At 39.0% G+C, this 6236-nt stretch overlaps 1 long non-coding RNA gene across 1 annotated transcript; it reads left to right on the top strand.

Moving 5' to 3' along the window:
- Positions 1 to 3835: 3835 nt before the first annotated feature.
- LOC117634903 lies at positions 3836 to 4363 on the top strand. Its single transcript, XR_004586841.1, has 3 exons — positions 3836 to 3936; positions 4078 to 4139; positions 4325 to 4363. It is a non-coding gene; the product is annotated as an uncharacterized LOC117634903 (long non-coding RNA).
- Positions 4364 to 6236: the final 1873 nt, after the last annotated feature.

Raw genomic sequence — 6236 nt, 5'->3', positions numbered from 1 at the left:
CGAAGGCATCGCTCTCGCCGAATGATGACGGGGTGCCAAAGGCATCGCTCGTGCCGAATGATGACGAGGTGCCGAAGGCATCGCTCTCATCGAAAGATGACGGGGTACCGAAGGCATCGCTCTCGTCGAATGATGACGGGGTGCCGAAGGCATCATGCTCGCCCAATGATAACGGAGTGCCGAATGCATCGCTCTCGCCGAATGATGATGAGGTGCCGAAGGCATCGCTTTCGCCGAATGATGACGGGGTGCCAAAGGCATCGCTCTCGTCGAATGACGAAGCTTGTAGAACAGACTTACCAATGGTTATTGCCGATGGCTAATAATCTTTGGTTTATTCTTTTGTCGTATATGTCGACAATCTTTACCAATAATTATTGCCAATTGCTAATAATTTTGGGTTTTTTGTTGTGTTGGCATGAATGCCGAGTGCCACAGGTGGGCCTCCACTAGATTAGTGGTTACTACCGAAGATTTTAATAAGGCTTGTAGTGCTTATTTTGGATGAACCCATGCATGTGCCCCTTTTGATTTTGAAAGGTGGCTGGGGCCACTATTAACTCAATATGGCTCTGAGCAATGAAGCCCACAATTCGGCCGTGGGTAGATGATTTTGACTACCGATGGGGAACTCCAATTTTTGAGAATGTTGGGGTGCCGTTCGGCAAAGTGAGGCATGCAGATTTTTATAGAGCCATCCGTGTAAATAGGCTCTTCTTATAATTCCACCAGGGTGATACTTCTGTAAGAAGGGTTATTGTTTGGTAGTGGTCTGTCCGTGCCTCTTGGCCCAATGGTCTGGAATTGCCGAACAGTAATGCTTTCCAAGGAAGGTGCCGAACGGCAGTTCGCAGAAAGTCTGGGGCACCTTGTATCTTTCTTTTTTGTTTAATTGCCGTTTGGGTTGCCGTACAGCACCCGACCGGTACATGCTTATCCCTTTGAAGTGAACATGGTTCTGCGAGACATATTGGAGCTTCAACCATTTGGGGTGCCGTACAGCACAGAGGAGTAGGTAACGTGCTCTTCATCTAATCTCCATGTTTTGCCATTCGGACGGACCGTTCCCTAAAAGGCTTCTGACCAACATGGTGTTGCCGCGGAGCTTCGTGGTTGTTTGAGTACGGGTGGTGCCGAACGGCAGCTGGATTTGCTAATGATGATTTCATCCTTGACTTGGGTCTTTGGATGCCTTTTGGTTCCCTTTGAACGATTTCCCAAATTTTGAGAGGTATGACAGTAACATTCCCAAGTGATAAGTGTAGGATGAAAAAGATATGGTAGTAGTCGGAAGCTTCCAAACAACAAATAAAAAGGCCAAGTCCCTCAGTGGGTCGGTGAGGAAAGGCTACGGAACGGCATGGAGGTGGTGGTCTCTCAAGGCTTTTGAGTGCCTTGAGCAATCTCCAGATGGGTGTATCGTTTGGTATATTGGAATCCTTCTGAATCAGTAGTGTCATTCATGGTGGAACGGAAAATTTCGCAAGCTGGAAAGTCCTGGACTTGTCCTTGGTTGTGGGTACAGATGCCTTTGTCTGGAGTCTTCAAATATGAGATATCTTGAGAGAGCAAACTTTTATCATACGCTGAAAAGCATGAGACTTCTTTGCATAAATATTTTATTGAATTGCCGAACGGCAAGTGTTGAATTTTAATAAGATGTAATACTCGCTGAAAAGCATATAGGCAACAAAAATGGCTTTTGCTTATCTTAATTGGATAGCCTATTTGCCGTTATATTAATAAGGAGAAAGACTATGCTTATCTTATTGTTCGGCAATATGTTGCTGTTTGGCAGCCTTGGCTTGCCAGGTGCCAAAAGGTAAGGGTTTGTAGAAGAGCTAGGTCCTTTATATTTTTCCTCTTCTGCCACACTGCAAGGCTTCATCTTCTACATGTTATTGCCTTAGTATTCATGATTGTTCCAGCAAGGTATTGCCGAACGGCAACTTAGGTGATGCTGATTGTAGGGGTGCCGAAGGGCACTGAATAAGGGGAGAATGACAGAAGTTTTTTGTGTCGATTTCCCACAGACGGCGCCAAACTGTTGATGCTCAAAAATGGTTCGGCACTTTTGAGCCCAACTTAGTGATAATGTATGATGGATGATAGGTGAAGGTGAGGACCTTCAGCATGTGTGTGAAGATTTAGGCAAGCGATAAATATACAGAAGACAAGATATACGTGGTTCACCCTTAATGAATGGGCTACGTCTACGGAGAAGTATATTCTCATTATTATAACAATGTGTATTTACATTTGTACATGGGGTTGGACCCAAATATAAAGGTAAGAAGGGAGAAGCCCTTGACTAAAGATCAAGTGCAACCCAACCATCCCTCTCTTAGTGGAGAGTGGTCTCCTTTTATAGATGAGGAGGAGTCTACACATCTTGTAATATTCCAATGTGGGACTCTTTGCCTTGCCTAGAGTTGCTTGGTGAGATATGGTATAAACAATTGCAATTTAAAGAAGATCAAGGAGTGAAGAGGATGGCATTACAGCTTCTGGCTCCGAAAATTCTTGAACTCAACAGCAAGTCGTTCTTTGCTATACTTTATCCTTTATTAAAAAAATTTATTTATTAAAAAAAAAAAAAAAAAAAAAAGGTTCCTTTTTAAAGAATGTCACCTGCGCAAGTTCGGGTCATAAATTGCATAGGGCTTCCGAGCCCCTCGGTGCTACACTTAATACATGTTCGATTTTATTATATCAAGGCTCCAATAATGTGACTATTTTATTCTTTTTGGAAAAAATAAAAGTAATATTCTTGTACTTTTTACACCCATACACTCACAGTAATATATTTAGATGATCAATTTGTTTATTTTTCCTTTTTCTTTTTTGGAGAAAGAAAAAAAAAATCATTCATAAAGCATAAAAATGAAACGTCTTCATCAAGAGAAGGGGCAGCCAACATAGGCTCATCAAATCCATATTATATAATTTGCGCAACTTAACGCAAACTACGCAAGAGAATGAGCTACTCTATTCCATTGGAGGTGTTCCCAAGGACAGTTAAAACTAAAAGAACGAAAACGCCGACTTCACTTCTTCCACGAGTGCATCATCCGCTTCATAATTAACTTTTGTCACCTCAAGAAAGAGCCTCTGTTAACCTCCTTGGCATCCATGTCCAAGATTACATCATAAAATCCTAGAGCCAAAGCAAACTACATACCTTCCATTGCATACTTGCATACTTATCTTTGGTGAATCAATTATATAAATGCAATAATTCATTTAGGGGTGGGCATAAAAACCGATAAACCGATCAAACCGACCGAATCAAACCAAACTGAACCGAAAAAGAGTGTTTTTTGACCAAATTGAAAAAGTCAAACCTGAACCTGAACCGAACCGAAAGTCAACGGTTCGGCCCTCGGGTCAATTTTTGTTAGAACCAGAGAACCTGAACTGAACCAATGAATATTTAATTTTATATATATATATTACACGTGGCGTCATTTGATTGGCCAAAGAATAGGCTCAGTGAGCCTGCTTGCAGCGTATCCTCACCTTTTTTTTTTCCTTCCGTAACCCTCTCTCACCTCTCAGCGACTCTCGGCTCTCGCTCTCTCTCACTCGGTCTTCACTCTTCTCCTCTTTCCTTTTCTTCTTCTTCAAAACCCTAACCCTAAGTAAGCAGCGGCGCCTCTCTCTTCCGAGTCCTCAGTCTTCAATCGATTCATCTCTCCCGACCTTAGATCTTTTGGCGAGAACATCGGCGTCGCTCCTTCGTCGATCTCTCTCACTCTCCTCTGGCAGGTACCATTTCTTCTCTCGATCTCCTCTGGCAAGTACGAGTTCTGTGTGTTACTGTTTAGGTATTAAGAAAGGATGATAGAACTATGATGACTAGAAATGAGTTGTTCAAAAACACATTGAGAAAAGCAGCTCATGGATGGAAACGGATCAATGAGCTTCGACTTTCTGGTGTGTCTCCATCTGGGAGATCTTGTTTCGTAGATTTGTTATTTTTGTTGTTATTATTATCATTACTGTTACTATTTTTATATTTTTCTATATCATTTTTCATTTGCTTTAATAATGCAAATTATGCTACCATTGTTACAGAAGAAGAAGCATCCTGGTTTAGGCATTATGTTGATCAACCAGCATATACGGATCTTCACTGGGTAAGCTCCAATTCTCCCTTTTTGTGCCATTCTAATTTGTCTATATTTCAATATCCAGTTTGATAGTATTTTTTTTACTACAATTTTCCCACTTCCTTCTATGATAAGTATTCTGCATGTTTTTGTAGCCTTCAAATATTTGAATTGTTTGTATTTTTTAGTTAATATGTTAATCTTCTCTTCAGGGAATGTTTGTGCCTTTTATTAAAGGATCTGGTACTGACACTACTACAAAAAGTGAAAAAGACGACCAGAAAACAACGACGGTCTAAGTGAAAACCGCCGTGGTTTATAAAAAGACGACGGTTCTAAAAACACCGTCGTGTAATACCACCTTAGACAACAAAAAATTGGAGATTCAAATGGCTGTTCAAAAACAACGACGTACCTAATTAAACAACCGACGACTATTTGAAACAGATTTCCGCAGTGTAAAATCAAAGCCAACAAAAAACGGCGGAAGTTATGAATCGACCGACGTAGAAATTAAAGACGACGATTTCAATAAAAACCGCCGTTTTTACTCATAAAATAACACGACGAGGTTTTCGTATAAGACGCCGTATAATTACAAACAAATCCACGTCTTTAAAATAAAAAATATCGCCGTATTAAAATAATTTACAACGACGTAAAATATAAATATATCGACGTCATTATCATATAGTTCTACGACGTTATCTTTAAATTGTACTATAAAATTTAACGTCGTATTTATTCATTTCATACGTCGTACATTTAATTTAAACTGTCGTCTTAATATGAATTTTTGTTAACAATTTTTTTCTTTGATTTTCTTATCCTACGTCGGTAGATCTACTTAATGACAAGAATTGAAATAACCACGACGGTTTATATAGAAAACCGCTGACATAATCAGATTTTTCTGAGAACCCAAGGGTTACGAAATCTTAACAGATGGAATTCTGTTCCACATCATAATCTTAACAGATGACACAGATTTGCAATCAGAGAGACAATTTTTTGGAAGTTGATGATGTGTGTGCGTTTGTGTATCTACAAAAATTATACCTAACGTCTTTGCAAATTTGCAATCAGAAAGACAATTTTCAACGACGGTTATATTACACCTAACGACGTTTAAAAAATCAACGTCGCTCAACAAATATATTACGTCGTCTTAGTATTACTTAAGACGACGAAAAACGACGACAGTAAAACAAAAACAGTCGTTGTTCTTATATTCTTATTTTATTTAAATCCACGTCGGTTATATTAAACATAACGACGTTAAATGAAAGGATTCCACGGCGCATAACAAATATTGCGTCGTGTTATTTAAAAACGACGTAGTTATATGTAACCGCCGTATTTCTTTTTTGAAATGGTTTTATATATAAGCAACTTTTCGACTTACACATGCACTGTTTCCAAACCCGATTAAAAATTTCAATCTCCCAGAGAAAACTTTTCGTCTTTTTTCCTGTCAGAGCACTGTCAGAGTATCTCATCGTCTTCCTCTCGTCTTCTTCGTCGTCTCTGAACTTAAACATCGATCGTCTTCCTCTTGCTTTCATTGCACGCAAAAGGTAAACTTTCATTTTCACTATTTTGGTTACTGTTTTGCATGCTCATACGTTTTTTGTTTGAAAAATCTTTTTACCTTTTTTCTGGCCAAAATCATTTTACTTCTTTCCAAGTTTGATAAAATATACAGACAAAGAGGGAAAGTTTCCAACTTTGAAGACAACTACCTCAACTAAATAAGACGACGGTAGTTCTTATTTACGTGGTTAAATATGTAGACCACGACGGTTCGTCAGTCGTTCTAGCGTCGTCTGAAAATTGACAAAGTTGTTTTTAAAATAATAGTCTTTTTTTTTATTTGCTTGTTTAATTGCAGGTTTGATTTCTCTGAACAATGGTTTTTGTTTTTCCCTTATTTGATAAAATATAAAGAAAAAGAAACTAGGGTTGGAATCTAATATAGACGACAGTATATCTTATTGTTTTACGTCGTGTGAATGTTAATACCACGACGGTGTATTACTATTGGCGTCGTATGAACATAAATACCACGACGTTATATAAATAATGGTTTTACCACGACGGTGTATTACTATTGACGTCGTGTGA

This window comes from Prunus dulcis, chromosome 7, assembly GCF_902201215.1.
Source record: "Prunus dulcis chromosome 7, ALMONDv2, whole genome shotgun sequence".
Taxonomy (NCBI): Eukaryota; Viridiplantae; Streptophyta; class Magnoliopsida; order Rosales; family Rosaceae; genus Prunus; species Prunus dulcis.
Note: the sequence above shows the minus strand (reverse complement) of the source record. Positions and strands in the feature narration are given on the sequence as shown.